This window comes from Panthera pardus, unplaced genomic scaffold (assembly GCF_024362965.1).
Source record: "Panthera pardus isolate Hobbes unplaced genomic scaffold, ASM2436296v1 HiC_scaffold_6, whole genome shotgun sequence".
Classification (NCBI taxonomy): Eukaryota; Metazoa; Chordata; class Mammalia; order Carnivora; family Felidae; genus Panthera; species Panthera pardus.
The window spans coordinates 33351908-33372079 of record NW_026526991.1 but is presented as its reverse complement, the minus strand read 5'-3'; the positions used below and the strand labels follow the sequence as shown (position 1 = coordinate 33372079).

Sequence of the window (20172 nt, the reverse complement as noted above, 5' to 3'; positions counted from 1 at the left end):
CCCACATGCAGTATGTAATCAAGTTCAGTCAATTCCATCTCAGAAATGTCTCTGACATTTTCCTGTTTTTTCTTTTTTCTTTTTTTTTCTGACTCACTTCCTCCCTCTAGAGAAGATAAGCCCTGCAGAGTAAGAACTTGATCTGTTTTGTTCACTGCAGTATCCCTTGCTCCTAGAAGAGCTCCTGGCACATAGTAAGACTTCAACAAATGTTTGTTAAATGAGTATCTATTTCCAAAATAACATAACAACAATTAATATTTTTGGAGGATCATTATTCGCCAGGCACAGAGATATGTCCTTTGTAAATTTATGTATTTAATTTTTAAACTTACTCTAGAATAGATTGGCACAAAGAATTGATCGGTCTTAGGAGCCCTTGTTTGTAGCTACAGGGTTTTACTTAATTGCCCTGCCACAACCACTCATTCCTACAGTTCATCTTCCATACTGTTATTAGCATTATTTTTCTAAAGATTTATTACAATTCTATTTACCCACTTGAAACCTTTCAATGACTTATAACTTCTTGTCATTCCATGTTGGGTGTATTACAACTTGGCTACAGCCTACATTTCCACTCTATTTTTCAGGGTTCCATTCCAGGAACCAATATCATAGCTGAAGAGCCTACTTGCTTCCCAAATTATGCCACTCACTTTATCACGTGTGCCTTTGTTACTATTGTGGACTGTGCCCGCAATTACTTTCTCCCTGCCTGCTTAATTAACTTCTATTCATCTTTCAAACTCAATTCCAAATCTCCTCCTGCATCTAGTTGAAAGAGAGAATTTGGAAGCCAGATACATCTGAATTTTCATTCTGGACTGTCTACTTATGACTGTAATTTCAGGCAAGGTCTTAATCCTCAAGGTCTTTGCTGTAAAGTTAGCACATTAACACTTGATTTCAAGGGTTAGTTCTTTGATGAAATGAGATAACAAAGCAATTAGAACTTGGTACACACTCACAAAAAGTATATCAGATCAATGCCTTCTCCTGACATCATCAGTTGAATAGACTGCTCACATTAATTCCCATATCTATTTCAAAACTTACGGAAATTGTGTATTTTTAAATGTACAAATCTGTGTGCCAGGTACCAGGTGCCAGGGACCAAGTAGACTCTAAATAAGTAAATGCTGAATTTATTGATGATTCTAAGATAGAATCATATGTAATAAAAGTACTCTATACTTTCTTTAGCCAAATGTAATTTTTATGGATTATTTTTATTATTCTTCACTGGTAGTAATAAAGAGTTGATTCTGTGCTTACATAAGCTCTGTACGCCTTTTACATCAATAACAGCACATATTTTTATTTGTCCAGCCTTGGAGTCAAACATTGAATTAAATAGAATGACTCAATAGATTAGAAAAGGTCTCCAGCTCTATCAAGACTTGTCATAGTTTAAGGCAAATGTAAATGTCAATGTCAGGTCAAAAAAGACAGAATCAAAAAGTAGTGTGAGTCTTGGGGAAGAAAGGAGTACTACAAACGGGGCATAGCCAATTCAAAGTGTGGGGCTGACTCTGCCATCACAAATGAGAATTAGATGGAAATGTTGCTGTTACAATATGATTTTGGTTTGCTTTGTAAATAGTCTATTTAGGAACATACAAACTGCTATTCAACTACTTGGGGAGAGATCTGGACTGGTAAAACCATCAATCTTGTACTGTGTGAGCACACAATTGCTTTTCTGCAACTTGTGGCAATCACAATTTCCTGCTTTACAAAATGTCAGGAGGCTGGGTCCCAGGAAAAAAGAGGAAGTCAGAACTTGCTGAATATTTCTTGAAGATTATTAATTAATTTATTGTTTCTTTGGAATAATTTTCTTCAGGGAGGAGGGAACCACTTATCTAATTTAAAACTATTGTTCATGATATTAGTGATAACACTTTATTTACAGGTAATATGGAACCTTAAAAAAACAGCTGTATTGAAATTCAATCCTGGCTTAGAGTTTTCCTTTTATTCATTGCTGAATGAGTGTAAGTCTCATTAACATTAAAAAGAACTGTGAATGCCTAATGATTATGACATAGAACATGTCTAGGGGTTAATTTTAATTGCGTATAATTGTATTTGGATGAACAGTTTAGAAACAATCATTCAACAATAGTAACCACATTTCTTAATTACAAGTAGCAATTGACTTGGACAGACATTTGTTGTGCCTCTGACCCTATAAAAAGAGCACTCTGGAAATCTGAGTTTATGTCTTCCTATGTTGGAAATATCATCTTTCATGACCACAACTTGCAAAGGGAAAAAAGAAAGAGATGACAATAGCTTTAAGTCATTTGCTACTTTACAGAAAAGACAAAGGAGACTCAGATACTTAAACAATTTGCCCACATTCACTCAACTATTAAGTTATAGAGTAAAAATTGATATTTACGTTTGTACATTTTGAAATCCAGTGCTAAGTAATGAAAAGAAAAAATTTTGTGTGAACCATTTGTATCATATTTGTGTGTTGTGGTCTGAATGATGTGTCTACTCCAGATTCATATATTGAAAATCTAATGCCCAAATTGATGGTATTAAAAGGTAGGGCTTTTGGAAGGTGATTAGGTAAGAAAAGTGGAGCTCTCATGAATGGGATTAAGAGCCCTTATAAAAGAGGCCCAGAGAGCTAACTTGTTCCTTCCACCATGTAAGGATATGACTTGAAGTTTGCAACCCTGAAAAGGATCCTCACTTGCCCATACTGGCACTGTGATCGTGGACTTCTAGCCTCCAGAACTGCAAGAAATAAATGTCTGTTATTTATCAACTTTCCCATCTGTGGTATTTTGTTATAGCAGCCAGAATGGTCTAAGACATTGTGTCTGTAGATAGATACTGAAGTTGAAATCTCTTTGATTGTGGAATAAAAAGGATGTCAGTCTATGGCACAGATCTTCATTGGCTATTTGAGCTGAGGTTTATAACGTGTCTTAATACTTGTAAGTATTACTATCTGTACAGGTGGTCCTACACAGATAAAGCTTATTAAATGGAAAAGTTTTCTGGTATCGATGACCAAGAAACACTTGCTGAGAAATCTACGATGAACAAAGTTTTGGGTTGCTTATTTTCAAAATAAGGTTGAAGAGGTAAAACCAAAAATTGATTAGGTGTAATATATATCTATGCATTGTTTTCTAATAGAATACTAATTACATTATAATCTGGAAAAAAAAAAAACATTTGTCATTTACTAGGGTTCAAAGCATACTTTATTGAATGAGAATATTCAAGCTATGAAGAAGTGTGAAGATTATTAGCCCAACCATAACTTTATGCAGAAGAAAAAAAAATCAATACTAGAGAGTCCAAGTGACTGATTTATTTTTTTAAGTTTATTTATTTTGAGAGAGACATAGAGAGCATGAGTCGGGTATGGGAAGAGAGAGAGGTAGACAGAGAATCCCAAGCAGGCTTGACCCTATCAGCACAGAGCCCCATGCGGGGCTCAAACTCGCGAAATCCTGAGATTACGACCTGGAGCAGAAACCAAGAATTGAACGCTTAACTGACTGAGCTTCCCAGGCGTCCCCAAGTGACTGATTTAACTTGTTACTGATAGGACCGAGACTAGACTGAGGTTTCCTGATTGTCAATGTTATACAATTTGAAAGGGTTCGAATGACCTTAGAGTCTAAAATCATGGTGTTTCATGTTAGCCATTAAATTCAAAGTCACCAACTAAGGCATAAAACATGGATAATCAAATATGGGAGAAGTAGGACTTTCATGATACACTTAAGATTGATACCCTGTCTAAAATAGGTTTCACCATAATCAGTGGTTTTCCCCATGCTATAAACAATTGTGCTTTTTCTATTGAGTACCAAAAGTAATCCTTTGGGGTTTAGGCCTCAGTCATGAAATAACATACATTTTATACTCTAGAATCACACTCCTTTGGTGAGTAAGATGTTCATATGTAGGAGCTAAAAATAACTGAGGGAATAGTGACTTAAATCTCCCATTTCATTTTCAGGTTCACAGTGGGGTAGACCAAATGAAATGGTGAGCAAAACTGCCAGCATGCAAATGTATGTTAAAAGTTATTTCTGTTTCTCTCTTATTTCTCTCTCTCTCTCTGTTTTTTGCTGACTTTTTACGGTTTTATTTATTTTGAGTTAAATCTGCTTAAGATGTTCCTACACTTTAATGCATGAGAGCAAAATACTGCATAAATTTTTAAAGAGAGAGCAAGACTAGATTATGAATATGTATGAATATCAATATTCATACATTAATATCAATATGTATGAACATCAATAACAAAGCAACTTATCAATAGAAACAAGCTCACAACCCAGGAACTTCATGGCGACATCTGCAATAGTCAGTTAATGTAGGTTTCACAACAATAGCCATTGAAGGAAGAATCTAGGTTCTAACAGGATTGGCTTGGTCCATGCAATAAGTAAAATAATATATACATATATAATAGAGAGATAAATATCTAGATTTATTTTTAAATTAGAGTAGTAATAATGGGCTTTCATTATCACATGGCAACAATCCACTAGACCTGAATAATTGCTAATTCCATTTAGATAAGAAAGGTTCTTTCCAGTTTCCTGCAATCTCCTGTCTCCCTGATTTCTTAATATTTCATTTTATTTATTTAATTTTTTCCAATTTCTTAATATTTTAATATCGAACTGCATCACTCATTTATATTACCTATATGATTCTAGATATATGAGTATGCAACAGCTGATTCAGAAAGGGAGCTCAAGCTGAAAAAAATTTTTGGTATTTTTATCCTTAATAGTATGGTTATCTCTGAGATAGAGAGAGATGCAGTATACACACTTTAGCATTTTCCATCCTGTTAGAAAAGAGAAATAAAAATATCAGATGTGCCTTTCCTGGCTTAGTGTCATTAGATCTTTACTCAGCCAATCTTCTATTGAGTATTTTGATAATCAGAGAAAAGCATTCAGATTTCATTTTTTTTTAAATAATTTTTACAGTTTATTTTTGAGGGGAAGGGGAAGGGGGTGGGCAGACAGAGAGGAACCAGAGAATCCAAAGGAGGCTCTATGCTGTCAGCACAAAGCCTGATGTGGGGATTGAACCCATGAACCGGTGAGATCATGACCTGAGCTGAAGTTGGATGCTCAGCGGACTGAGTCACCCAGGCACCTCTACCATTCTGATTTCTATATTTGTCTGCCTATAAGGAAGAAATGTGCTCAAGTGATGCATTTTGGCTATTTCTGGTCTCTGTGAAAGTGAATTTTGATGGCATATCTGTGGTATGCTTAGTATTACTTGGCTATAGTGAGAGATTTTGCTGATTATGCATATGTGTGTGTGTGTGTGTGTGTGTGTGTATCTTGAATAATACTTATACTTCTTATTATAAATTAAGAAATGAGCAAAATTGTCCTTAATTTCAATGTCTTAGGTATTTTTTTTTAGTATGAACCTATCTCTTAGGTCTGTTATATCTAAGACACTGGTTACACCTAAGCATTTACAGGGTAAAGCCAATGTTACTAATGAATTTTAGAGGGCAGCGCTATTATTTCTAAATATGTCCTTCCAGATTTCTGGAGTATGTAGAACAAAGTTAAATTAATTGAAAGTGAGGCAATGAATTACTTTTACCTTATGTTTTTTGTGAATCTAGGTTGATTGGCTGACAAAATGTGACGAATTCTTTACCCGTCCTTGTACGTATTCCCTCTTCAGCATGACTTTGCAACGTCTCCCATCAAGAGGTGTAGTCTCTTTCCCACACATGAATGCCAGCTGAATTTTTAATATATTTTGGCTAAAAGAATGCTATAGAATTAATAGTGTGCAATTTTAAGCTTAGAACTCAGTAGGCCCTTCATGCTCCAACTCTCCCTCCTAGAACTCTTACTACCACAGAACAAGCCTGCCCTAGTTTTGCTTGAGGTGCAGAGACCACTCAGAAAAGGTTACTTTTTTTTGTTTCTGTGGCATTTTTCCATTATGAGAATAGAAGTTGTTCTTCAAGTAAGTCACTGTTCTTTTCCCTCATGACATAATTCCTCTAGTATATTGTGTATTTATAAAGCTTGAAATCCATAGACCATGGACACGCTTTCATTATTGTCAGTAACAGAGTCATTCTCAGCCTGATTATTTTATAATTACAAAATGGGCTTCCTCCTTTTCCAATACACATGCAAAAATATTGATCAATATTGAGGTATTTAATCTGTAAGGAAATATTTACTTCCTGGTTTTACGCAAAGCAGTAATTTCTATGGAATGTGGAAACATAGAAGCTGAGAATTTTAACTAAGAGACTGTTCATAAAGGTTTTCTCATTTTGGTTTGAGGTTGAAGGTTGAAGACTCTCGATGGTGTTGTGATAATGCTGCCCTTGGAAAGGGGAAGTTGCTCATAAATTTTATCATATTAAGATCAAAATTAAGACATTTTGAACTGAGAATGTTTCACTACTCTAACATTACATGAAGAAATAAAATCAAAAGTAACAAGATGACTGATCAGTTCCTGAGGAGTCCATATTTATTGGAAAGAACAGACAGTAATGTGGGATCACATATCTACTGTGATGAAAGAATTATGAAGGGCTAACTTTTTCTGTAGGCTGATAGTTCATACTGCAACGCACGACCGTGCACTAAAATATCTCACTGGAGACTGGCTAATCCCACTGTATTTGAATAGCATACCTTCTCCTGCTTCATACGTTGTTATTAACTCTTTGGCTGAGCCATAGGAAGTGGAGTAGTGGCAATAAACAGAAAGTGTTCTAAAAGGGCTCTACCTCTCAATTTAATTAAAAGGAAAAATGGGAACACTTGGATGGCTCAGTCGGTTAAGCATCACACTCTTGATTTCAGTTCAGGTCATGATCTCACTGTTCGTGAGATGGAGCCCTGTGTCAGCTCTGCACGGAGAGCCCAGATCTTCTTGGGTTTCTCTCTCTCTCTCTCTCTCTCTTTCACTCTTGCTCTCGCTCTTGCTCTCTGCCCCTACCCTTCTCTCTCAAATAAATAAACATTTTAAAAAAGGAAAAAGGAACCATATGCACTACAAATATTTGGGAAGACACAAATTACTGCTAATTCTAATTGTTCCTACATACTGTTGTAAAAATAAAAATTGAGAAAATAAAATAGCTTATGAAAATGAACTCAGTACTGATGGATTGGAATTTAGTTTGAAAATCTCCTCCTTCTTCCCTCAAAGGACAGCCTGTTATAAATAGAATTTTTTTGCAGTGATATTTTCACATCTTTTTTGAAAATACAGACAAGAAAATAACCATGTGGTACAGTTTAAGGTAAAATAAAAAGGATTTTATTGAAAAAAACACATAACACATAAACATAATGCTATTTTCTACAAGTAAATCTGGCTGATTTAAACCAGTGTGAAAGTGCCAGCCTCAAAAGGTAGTAAACAGAAATTTTTGAAATGTTTACACCAGAAAGTGCCACCAACAGTGACTTTATATATACATCTTTCACATGAATAAAGAAAAGAAAACACTTGTGTATGTGCATTGCCATTTTTAGCTCCCTTTTCCAGCTACCATATGGGTAACTTCATTAGAGAGCCTGAATGTGTATTTTATGAATTGCCCACTTGGTTAAACAGTAAGCATTAATGATAATTACAAGAATCTCAAAGGCTATAAAATTAATATCGTGCATTTGAAGAGTCTAAGAGATTAGAAGAGGAACACAAATTATGCTTCTTTTATTTTCTTCAAAGGCAGATTCAAACAAAAACTGTACTCTCTTTCTCTTGACAGGGTTTAATAATTTAGCAAGATTAATGTGATAAAGTCCTTGCTTCAGGAAAGAGAAAGAAGTAAAAGAAGCATATCAGAATGATGGAAGGGAAAGGTCAAAGTCTAGGAAGGAAAATAGCTTGAATTAAAGTTTTAACAGGTTTTTCTGCTAAATATTACCATTTACACTCTACCAAGTGTAAAGAATTAAGTATTAGCATCTTTATAGACCCACAACACTTGATTTTCTGCTTCAAGCCAGTATATTGAATCTTACAGCCAGAGTAAGCTTGTGATGAAAAGATAAATACAATTAAAATAAAATTATGTACAAACACATCTGTATATATATTTTTAAGTATCCTTGATCTGATATGAATAAAAAGGAAATCTGTAGAGACTCATATAAAAGTAAAAGCAGAAACCCTGAGAGGTAAGTCATCTCCAAAGCCAGCTTTCTAGGTGAGAACTTCTAGCAATTCTTAGAAAGCTTGAGCTTCCCTTTTGACTGTTTCATGAGGAACAGAGTGAAAAGCATAAAAGTCCCTTCTCCAGATAAAATGAGAAATAAACCTCATGGGGAAAATAATTCTGAAATGAAATCTTGTCCTAAGTGCTGGCTGGAGAGAAAAAACAAAGAATTAACAAGTTAGTCCTCATCACAGATCTGAAGTATGAACCCATGCTGTTTGTTGAGTTAAAAACCTAAAACAGAGCATTTAGCTGCCTCCTTGCCCCTGTCGGGGACTGGTAAAAGCAAGTACTGTACTTTAAGAATAGAACTCCAAATCTAGCCTTAAAGAATTCCCATCAATAATATTCCGCATACCTGAGATTGTATTCAAAAACAAAAACACACAAACAAAATAGGATTTTATAAGTGAAAACAACCAGGAACAACAGAGAGTACAATCAAAACCACAGATTAGAGGTTTGGCTTGAACATGAGAAAAAGAAAGAAGAGAATATTAAATCTGTAAAACCCTCTAATGGAATTTGTTAACACAAGGGTATAAAAAAAGAATAAAATGAGATTAATTACAAGTCACTAATGTAGATTAACACAGTGAATTGGTTATGGATTCAAAGAACGTGGCATTAAGAAATTTATGTGATGGGGGTACCTTGGTGGCTAGTCGGTCAAGCATCCAGCTCCAGATTTCAGGTCAGGTCATGATCTCATCGTTTAAGTTTGAGCCCCATCCCATGTCTGGCTTTGCACTTAGAGCACGAAGCCTGCTTGGGATTCTCTCTCTCTCCTTGTCTTTATGCCCTTCCCTGCCCTACCTTTCTTTTTCTTTCTTTCCTTCTTTCTTTCTTTTTTTCTTTCTTTCTTTCTTTCTCTCAAAATAAATAAACTTAAAAATAAAAAAAAACTATGAAATGATTTGGAAAAAAATTAAGAGACATAAAGAATAGAGAAAAATGGAAGCGGCCACATTAAAAGAGATAATGACTGAGTAATTCCAGAATTGCTGAAAAAAAAATCTCTGCTCGGATACTGTAGGGCTAATAAATTTGAAGTGTGATATATAAAAACTGTACCTAGATTCATCATAACTAGCTTCAGAACACCAAAGATCAAGAGATTTTAAAAGCAACCAGAGAAAAATAGCAAATTTCAGACACAGGTATAGCAATTAGGCAGAGAGTTGACTTTCCAATAATAAATAGACTCCAGAAAACAGTGGAATAAAACCTTAAATGGTGTCAGAAAAATTATTGACAATCTAGACTCACATTCCAGGGATATTAATTTACTATAATGAGAGCAAAATACAGGTACTTTCAGACAAAATAAAAAAAAACCTGAATCATGTTCACTAAGAGAAAATTGAAAGAACATATTTCACAAAGGGAGATAAAGTGGAAGTTCTGATAAGAAAGAATGGAGCGAAAAGAAAGTGAGAAATATGTGAGTAAATCCTCCATAATATTAATTTACAAAACTATAATAATAATTTCAACTTTTGGAATAATAGAGCAAAAATACATATAACATTAACACAAAAATCTGGATGGCTCATGAGAATTAAGATATTCTAAGATACTTGTATTTTAGGAAGGATTTAAAGATATTAATACACTCTGGAACATACCTTAATTGTGTTAGTTGTATACTGTAATTTTGTTCTATGACCTTTTTTTTTCTTCTAGTGTCAATATGTTTCCAAGTTTAATTCAAAATATCAAAATACATGCTTTGATAAACTCGTAAATTTCCAATAAACATCCTCTAGAGTTTTTACTGTGAAAGTAGTAGTATTGAAAGAATAAAATCTGCTTACATAAAATTAATGAGCAAATAGCTCCAATTTAGGCATGAGTTTGACTTTATGAAATAGCTTTGATAATATACAAAAAAAATGTAGCTCCTCAGATTTTTACTGTGAGTGACAGATAACCAATCTCACCTTAAGAGAGAAGCTGTCATAATCTGTCCTGTACAGAAAATGATGATACACTATAAAAAAGAAAGTCCAGTATTACTAATATATTCCTCTGGTTTATTATTAATAAAAGTAAAATAAACATATTCTAGATAATTTGTTATTTCCCATGCAGTTGCATTATGTTCATATTTATTAATATTTTCTAAATTGACAGAATATATACATATTTTAACTTTGTTGTATATCATAGCCTATCCCTTTACATTAAGTAAAATTATTTAAAAGTAGTTAAATGCTTGAAATATATATTATACAATATAAAGATATATATATATATACATATATATATATATATATATATCTTTTAACATTACAATTGCTTTTTTCAGGGTAGTAAATAAATTAGGTATATTTTATAGTATTTCATTTAAGCACAGGATTATTTGCCTTTTGAAAATAACTTCAGTCCATATTACCTAGCTTCACTTCACCTAAAAAGTGCACAGGGTACTTTGTTACGAATGTCTACATTACTGATTTTTCCATCATGTATAAAGGCTTACAATATTCAAGAGAATGTTTTTGCTATAACATTAGAAATTCATTGCCTGGAACACAGTTTGCTACTGCAGTTCGCCATACCATGTAACAAGGTTATTCAGAAGAAAACTGTGCAGCTATAAGAAAATGAGAACATGAAGAGAAGTCTCTAAAGATAATGTCTTTAAAAGTCATGTGGGCATTCTTTGAGCAAAGATATTTTGAGTAACAAATATGTTGTTATTTTGCATTACTTTTCTTGACTACACTTAAAAGTACTATTTATATACATTTTTTAAAAATTCAGTGCTTCTCTGGGCTATGTAGTTACTTCCAAGGAGACAATAATGTTATTTTCTGGAGTTTGAAAATTCATATGCTCTTAAAGCACAAATTCCTCTGTCTCGCCTGGTATCTCCATTAGTTTTTTGGGTTTTTCTTTTTTCATCTCTGTTTAGATGTTCTGTGCTCAATTACATACTCACCTTCACTGGGATATCTGTAGTTTTCCTCCATTTTTAATACTGTAGCTCTCACATATGGCAAGAATAGTTGCAATTCTAGATTGATCTTTTAAAGTTTATTTATCCATTTTGTGAGAGAGAGAGCATGTGCACCTGCCCGAGCGGGGGAGGGGCACAGAGAGAGGGAGATCTTATAGTCATGAGATCATGACCTGAGCCAAAATCAAGAGTTGGTCACTCTATGGACTGTGACATTCAGGTGTCCCACAGATTGATCTTTAAAATGGTAGTAGTCATTCTGATAATCTTATTTCAAATAAACTTATTTGTCAATATGGAGGTATTACCACTCAATCATTAGGGTCAGGCAGAAAGGAGGTGGCATTTAAAGAGGTCTCACTATAGGGGAGACTGTGTGGTTTAGTTGGTTAAGCGTCTGACTTCTGCTCAGGTCATGATCTCACGGTTAGTTCCAGCCCTAAATGGGGCTCTGTGCTGACAGCTCAGAGCCTGGAGCCTGTTTTGGATTCTGTGTCTCCCTCTGTCCCTCCTCTGCTCTTGCTTTCTCTCTTTCTCAAAAATAAATACACATTAACAAAAATTAAAAAAAAAAAGAGGCCTCACTACAGATTCCAAGAAATTTGCTCTGCAGAACACTGTAACAGTAAGTCAAGTTTTAACAAGCTTTTGGTATTTGGCCACAACACGGCATTTGGACTATGGACTTTATGTTTTTAAATTTATGGATGGAACACATTGATGATAGGAGTCCAGACACTAGAAGTGGTAATCAGATGATCAGGCAATTATGAAAGAACTGTATGTGTTTTGAAAATTGTATAACATCCTTCAAGACCTGGATGTCTTATAATGTCTTGTAATGATCTATGCCTTCTGACTGTTTCCACTTACTAGTGATCTGACCTTATATTTCAAGATAGATTTTAACAGATCTGATTTTTTCTACAGTAAGAACTGATGAATTTTCTGAAAGGCTGATTAACAAATGGAATCTGATGATGTAACCTTGTATGCAGATCACCAAATGGAAACTGAAACATACACTGAAAACACAAGACCTGGGCTTATTAGTGGTTTATAAGGATTATATTTGGCTGATAATTGCTCATATATTCTAAGGAAAAATATCCAGAGGTGTACCTGAGAAGAGATATACATGAAAAAAAATACTCAATTAAGTAAAGGGTAATTAAATAAAGATAATTTCTCTGAGTGTATTAAGTCATATGTTTTCTTTTTATAAATATTATTTTGATATAAAAATAATGTTATTACTATGAGAATTTATCCTATTTGATATTTAACATACTAGATGGCATTATTGATGTAACTTAAATTATAATATATATGAGTGATTTTCTTCTTTCTGAGGCATTATTATGAACAATAGTTAATTTTATATACTTCTGTTCTTTATTGTGATTAAATATTTTGAATCATGTTACAAATAATTTTGTTAGCACAGAAATTTCAAAGAATTAAAAAAAATTAGTTGATGGAATTATTTTATTATTCTTGACCATTTCCAATATTCAAGCTTCAAATATTTAATATAGATATTTAAATATTTAACATATAAATATACATTTTTAAATATATAATGTAATTATTCAGCCTGTCATAATAGCAAACTTCATTTCTGTGTAAAGTGAAAGCATATATTGGAAAAAATCTCAAGGTGAGGCTAATCAACTAAGCATTCTACAGGGAGATAGTAACCCTAAAAACAACTATAAACTTGTAATGGTTATGGAAGGATTTTCAAGACAACAAAATGTCATCAGATTAAAAATATCTGTATGTTGATTTTCTGAAAAAATTCAGAGTTCCTTGTTACTGATAAATATTTGAATACACACGCAACACATCCTAAATTTTTGGATAAATAAATTGCTTCAGTTACACAAATGTCAGCTATTACTATACTGCATGTTAAATAATAATAAATGTGTACTTTCTGTACTATTCCCAAGCAGTTTTCTTCATGGGCACAGGAGCAGCTCCAAGAGTCAAATCAACCACACAACATCACTCAGTGAAATTTACGGCAGATAAGGAACACAAAACATGAGGGAAAATGAAAGGCGGAAAAATTACCTTTCTCAAAAAAAAATCTATGCTCATCTGAATCTTAAATCATATATTCTTTTCCCTTCATATCATTCTTGATAGGAATCTTACAGAAAAAAAAAATTCGTTAAAAGTGACTGTGCTTCACTGTCAAGAAAAACCTATGGTCAGGGATATACTGAATTCCCAAAGCTTTCATCATTAATATTTTATGAGTCTCACTGATCTGTCCTATATAGAAGAAACATTTATCTTTCATTTGTGCAAGCATTGCCTGCTGAGGAATAGATTTCATCTGTAAGCTGGGTGGTGAAATGAAAACGGCAGCAAAAGTAAGAGGAAGCAAAGTGTTCACTTGATTTCTTTTACTAGAGTCTGGCTGCACTTTACTGGAGTTGCAGAGTCAGCCAAGCAAAGTGAAAGATCTTTGGGGAACTATGAAGAGTGTCAGTTCTGGGCCAGTATACTTTGTTCTGCCCATGTGAATGCCCATGTGTTAGTTGACTTCTAAAGGAAATGATTAGCCACGGTGACTTTTGTTGTTGTTATTATTGTAACTTAAACCTTTACAACAAAGTCTGGTGCCTACAGCATTTGGGAAATCATTTGCTCAGTCTTGAAAATTGTGTTCCTTATAGATGAGATGACTAAAAGGCAAATTGGTGATCTTCCAACCTTCAAAGTGAAAAAGCTAGATGTTTTCCCTCTCAGTAGTGTGTGGCTTGCCATGTAGGCTCACCTAGGACACTGGAGCTGAGAATTCCCTGTGGACATCCACAGAAAACATCGACAGAAAAGTCAAACAGAGAAGAGGGCCCAGAACACTCTGTCACAGTCAAAAAGCACATTGGACGTCGTCTATTAGGTTCACTTAGAGCACAGGTCCATCTAGAGTTACAGGAAGTGGAGTATGGTTCCCTCATGTGATTGAAAAGATAATCTCTGGAGAAATGTATGTAGTGTAAAATGTATGTAGGGAAAACAAGCAAACAAAAAAACCTCTGGTTTTGAATGAAACCAGGTTTCTCTGGTAGAAAATACACAATTCAAAGCTATATGAAACAACTGTGCTTCTTTTCTTCAGAGCTCTTACCTCAATTTTTAACTACATATTACCTAGTATGATTATTTAACATCTTTCTGATCTCTTAGAATAAAAATTAGACCCTGTTTATTTTGGTTCACAATTGTATCCCCAGAGTCTTATACACTGTTGGCAGGTAATAGGTGTTCAGTAAGTTTTTGTTAAAATATTTGCACATTTTTCATTTTCATCAGTGCCTGCTAGCATGTTTTACATCATAATCCTTAATAATGTTTTTGGTGAGAGTAATGATTTATTCAAACTGCAGCTACAAATTATAAATCTACATAAAGAACAATGTTAGAAATAAGTTGATAGTAATTAGCCTAAGATTAGTTTCTGGGGCACAAAGAGTTAACCATTTAGTTGAGGAATAAAGTATATGCGAACAATTATACATAATTTGAATTATTAGTGACAAGATATTAGCTCTAATTGTAAATAGGTACCAGACACATAGAAATGAAAATACATTCCTGATAAAGAGAACTCTATGAGTAAATACATTGGAGTGAAAAGGATATAAACCACAAATTTTAAAAGGCGTTGATAAGAATGAGAGTTTAGAATGTCCAAGAGAACACCACCTTATCTATAAGTGCCATCTAAACTTATTTCTCCCATTGGTTCGTCTGTTTAGATTCTGTAGCAGGAACACACATGATTCCCATGACCTGAAAGGATCAATGTTCAGCAGTCGTGATGATGTAATATTGCCAGAACTGTATGCAAGAGTTTCTTTTCTCAAACTCCAGCTGGTATATTGTTTTCATTCAAGCTTTCCCTGTGACTTAAGCATCTTTCTTTTTTTTATTCTCTTTTCTCTAAACTTCAGTTCTTCTCTCATTGCCCCTTTCCCCAGTCTGTTTGCCAAACTCCTTGGCATACTCATTCAGACTCTACAAATGGGAATGAAATAGATAGTCATTTGTAGAGAAAAGTAGCCATTTGTAGATACTCTCGAGTTGAGTAAAATTGTTGCTTAATAGTTATCCATCAAAGGATTTGCTATCCCAATGGTTTCAACAAATACTTTTTTTTTTCCATTAAAATTAATTCAAGCATTCTTCTGAATAATTTAAACTAATTCAGTACTCACTTAAGCCTTTGTTTGGCCAATAACTCACTAACTCTATTAAGCTACATCCATTTTAGTTAAATTTTGTGTAAATTTAAAAAAACAATATTATTCTAACCAAAAATATGCTGTATGTGAAATGGATAATCTATTTAAACCAGTAATATAACAACTAAAAGTTAAGAAAGCAAATACAACATGTCGATTGGGAAAATTTTCTGGATTTCCTAGATTTTAAAATCAAAGTAGCTTTCTTTAAAACTAATATCAAACTAATTAAATTTATATAATTATATAAAATATAAGTAATTATGTAATTATAATTATTCAACTCTAACAAAACATGTCTGAGTATCCAACTTAATATTTTGCTTATCTTTTAGATGTAAAAAAAACATATTCTGTTTTCATTTTCCCTCAAATTCTTTTTTTTTTTTTTTTTTTTTTTTTTTTCAACGTTTTTTATTTATTTTTGGGACAGAGAGAGACAGAGCATGAACGGGGGAGGGGCAGAGAGAGAGGGAGACACAGAATCGGAAACAGGCTCCAGGCTCCGAGCCATCAGCCCAGAGCCTGACGCGGGGCTCGAACTCACGGACCGCAAGATCGTGACCTGGCTGAAGTCGGACGCTTAACCGACTGCGCCACCCAGGCGCCCCACCTCAAATTCTTTCTAATTTCAATTTTATGAATGAACAGTGTTAAGTTTATACAAAGCATTTTCAAATGTATCCACATTTCCTAGGAATACGACTTGATTTAGAAAAATATAACACTGTACACAAACATTTTATTCATAACATATGCTGCTGCATTCCGTTTTCCTCAAAGATTGAGCATCCCCTATGTTCACACCATTCCTTTCTTTGTGGTCTACTCATCTCTCTGTTCACATGTTTGTTCAACCTTTTGTTGATTTCTCCTCCCTTCAGAAGGAACCATCATTTTCTTGAGGAGCTGGGTTGAGACAGTGTTTCCAATTTCCATTCTGCTGGTTGGAAACACGTCTGCTATGTTCTCTTGTGAGAGATAGATAGTCCATGCCATCTCATCCCTCCCTCCTAAAAGTTACATGCATGCTCTAAGGAGTAGACATAGGAAATTTAACCTCAGTCTGATGTGGTCTGTATAGTTGACAAAGGATACTCTACTTAGTCTTTGGTAGCCATAAATATTTACTTTCTTTTTTTTTTTGACACAAAACCACAGTATGAAACTTCAGTTTGAGCTACTTATAATGAACTAAAATGAGAAGGGTCTTTCTTCTTGCTCTTCCCTCTCTCATTTGTCCATCTCTGTGTGTTAAGAGCACTATCCTAGCAGCCCCTGACAGGACTATAACACTTGTAAAGTTATCACCTCACACTGTTTACCTTAAAATTCAAATCAACACATTGAAATTGCCCAAAGAAGTGGGAGCCATAAGTCTTACACAGAATGAAAACAGAAATAAAAGTGAAAAACAAGAGAATGGATACATGTCCTCTTTGTTCTCAAACAAGGTGGAGAGGGAAGCGTGCAAATAGGTTGCCCACTGTAATCATTTAATTAAGTATAAAATGAAATGAGGCCTACAGTTTCAGTTTTTATAAAGAAAATAGAAACTTCTGGATGTGACAGACCTATTTGTGGCACAAGGCCTCTCCATCAGGTTTTTGATACACAGAGGGAAACCTCTAGATAGATTGACCTCTTTTAAGTCATTTCAATAATAAAGAATTGCTTTTCCTTTATAGCATTTTTCAAGAGGCTCCATGTCTTTTCATTTATTTCATTAAACAAATAAAAAAAAAACTACTTAGGTAAAGTTCAAGCAACTTTCACAATTATAAATTATAAAGAAGCAGAAATGGTCTGTAAAGTCTAAAATCCATTCTGTTGCTCAACTACTCATGCAAAATGCCCATTATAAACTTGTGGCATTGTTGGAAATTTAATAACATCATAATACCATACTTATACAACCTCAAGAGTCCAATAAAATGGAAATAGTTCACTCATATAATTGTAACAAATCACGTAATGATAAAGTTCTATCCTAAAATTTAATTCTATCAAGTCTTGAATTGGGAAAATGTATAATCACCTAATTCATAGCTGTTAAAGTGAAAGAAAGATAATGCAAAATGATTTAAGAAAAGAGATGTGACAGGCCTACTTATTCCTGGAGGCTTTTCCATCAGATTTTTTGATACATAGAGGGAAGCCTTTAGGCAGAATGACCTCTTATAAGTTAAGACAGAAACATTTCTTGCTCAGATTCTGGATCTTCAGAATACTTATCTGAAGATTTCAGCCCAACAGAGGATTCATTTCTTGTTCCAGAAAGTGGTTTTGGGAGTGAAATCTTGGGTTTTGAAGGATGACAAGAAAATCCTTTGGTGGGTAGACATTTCTCAATGCTACTGGAGACTGAGGCTGGCCAAGAAAATCCCTCTGTAGAAAGTCATGACACAGGGAGAAAAGTACTTCATAAGCTTCCTGGAAGAAGGTTGGGGTAGGAAGGACGTTCTCCAGTCATCAATTCTCCCCACCGTACCATCTCTATATGGGCCTCCAGCTTGGTAATGGGGGACAGGTAGAAAGCCTGGGTCCGCTGTTTTAATTTCAAGTAAAGAGACGCATAGTGAAAATGCAAATTTCCAAAAGCATCTTATTAAGTGTTTAGCTAAGCCATTACATAATATCGTTGTCTGCACCTTAATTTTGTGTGACAAACAGCCTTCAGATACCTTGATCTGACACTAGCCCCTCCAGTAAGTACATGCCCTAGATGACAGCTCACAGAGCCACAGCAAATGTAAGTTCATAATGTGATACCCCAATGGTCCTGCACTTTCCAAGGCCTTCCCCAAGTGCCTTCCTTTGATAAACCCCTGCAAAACTTACCAAAACTCCAGTATTTTTTGCTTGAATTGACAAATCCAGCCTTTGCCTGGGAACCCCAAAGTACACTACCCACAAATCCTACCAAAGGAATATTCTCCCAATCCTGATGCACCCTCTGCCTGTACCGTTTCTTAACCTCCCTGGTAGCCCCTAGAAGTGTACCATGTATCTTCTCTAGGACCTCTGAGTAATAAACTTCTTTACTTCAATTCCCTTTTGTTTGTTTTGTTGTTGTTGTTGTTGTTGAGCCCTAGTTTACCATTTGATACCCCAGAGATCTACCTAACACATGAAAATTGAAAAAGGGCACAACACATCTTTAGTATTTTTTCCGCTAGATTTCATTTTTTTAATGCTTTTATTTATTTTTGAAAGAGAGAGTGGAAGTGGGGGAGGGTCAGAGAGAAAGGGTGACAGAGGATCTGAAGCAGTCTCTGTGCTAACAGCTTCGGAGATGACAGCAGCTAGCCAGATGCTGAGCTCGAACACACAAACTGTGAGATCATGACCAAAGCTGAAATCAAGAGCAGGACGCTCAACTGACTGAGCCACTCAGGTGCCCTGACTAGATTCCATTTTAAAGGATACTGGGCCATCTGTTCTATTGACTGAAGGCATGTAATATTATGAATCCTGCTGGTCCAGGTTCATGATCAAAAAAAAAAGGAGCGAACTTTCTTGCCATGCAGAGCAAGAGCAGGAGCAGAAGTAGAAAGGCCAGCTGGTCAACATAGATCCTGGATCTACGAGTCCTCTCAGCTGGACATGTTATTACTAATAACCCAGAGGACTCCCTGCCTTTTGCCAATGCCAAAATTGCATTACCTCTCTAAAATTTCAAATTTCACATCCACTTCTTCACATGGCCTCCTTCCTGCATGGCAATGCCTCGCTGCTCTTCAGACGGACCAAGGCCCCTGTCCTGGGGCCTGAGGGGGGCGGCTCCCTGCACCCCAACCCCATCGACAAGGCCAGCAGCATCCAGTCCCGGCCCCTGCCCTCACCTCCTAAGTTCACCTCCCAGGACTCGCCAGATGGGCAGTATGAGAACAGTGAGGGGGGCTGGATGGAGGATTATGACAGTTGATTTCGGTCTGCTGTGTGTGATCATTTCTCTTAAGTCATTGAAATTTCTCAGACCAACCTGTGCTGAGGCCACTAATGGCCAACTCATTATTTCTTTGTTGGCCAATTTTTTAAAATTATTAATTGACTTTATTATTAGAACTCAGCACAGAAATATACTCATGAATCAGATTGTTTATGGACCTTGTAGGAGATGACCCTCTAAGTGTGTTCTGACACGTATACCTTTGTGTGTTGTAATCATATTTTATTATTTTTCTAAAAACATCTTATGGAGAGATACACTTGGAAATCCCAGCTTATGTAAAAATATACAGAGAGAGAGTAACTCTTAACAACGATTTCCATCTATACAAATAAATATTATTAAGGGAAATTTCACCACAGACCATCAACTTGTACTAAAGTTGAAATTTAGGGAAAAAATATCCATTGGCAAATATCTTGATGTTTTCAAAAGAAAAGTTTGGTTGACTAGCTTTTTCCTCATGTTGATTCATTCTTTCAAACAAATATTTACTATATTTATTATTTACCAGGTACTTGCAAAGCATCAGAGAGAAAGAAAAAAATCCTATTCTTATAAAATTTACAATCTAGTCTAAGAAGACAAATAAAAATAGTCTCTCTGCCCCTCCCACACTTGTGCTCCCTCTCTCTCTCTCTCTAAAAATAAACTTTAAAAAAGAAAAAAGAAGTTATAACTTATTTCAAAACTGCAAAATAAGAACAAATCTTTGAAGTCAGAAAATGCAGAGATTAAAATTGAGGTTCCGAAGCTTCCTCAA

The 20172-nt window shown here is 34.8% G+C and overlaps 1 protein-coding gene across 5 annotated transcripts in view; it reads right to left on the bottom strand.

Annotated features, from left to right (window-relative positions):
* Positions 1 to 20172, bottom strand: part of MGAT4C (MGAT4 family member C) — a 729331-nt gene that overhangs the window by 37829 nt on the left and 671330 nt on the right. For 4 of the 5 annotated variants that reach the window (XM_053894595.1, XM_053894596.1, XM_053894598.1 and 1 more), the window contains one exon: positions 10174 to 10223. The exons of the other annotated variant lie outside the window; for it this stretch is intronic. The gene's annotated coding sequence lies outside the window, so the exon portion shown is untranslated. The remainder of the gene's footprint in view (positions 1 to 10173; positions 10224 to 20172) is intronic. 5 annotated transcript variants of the gene reach the window in all.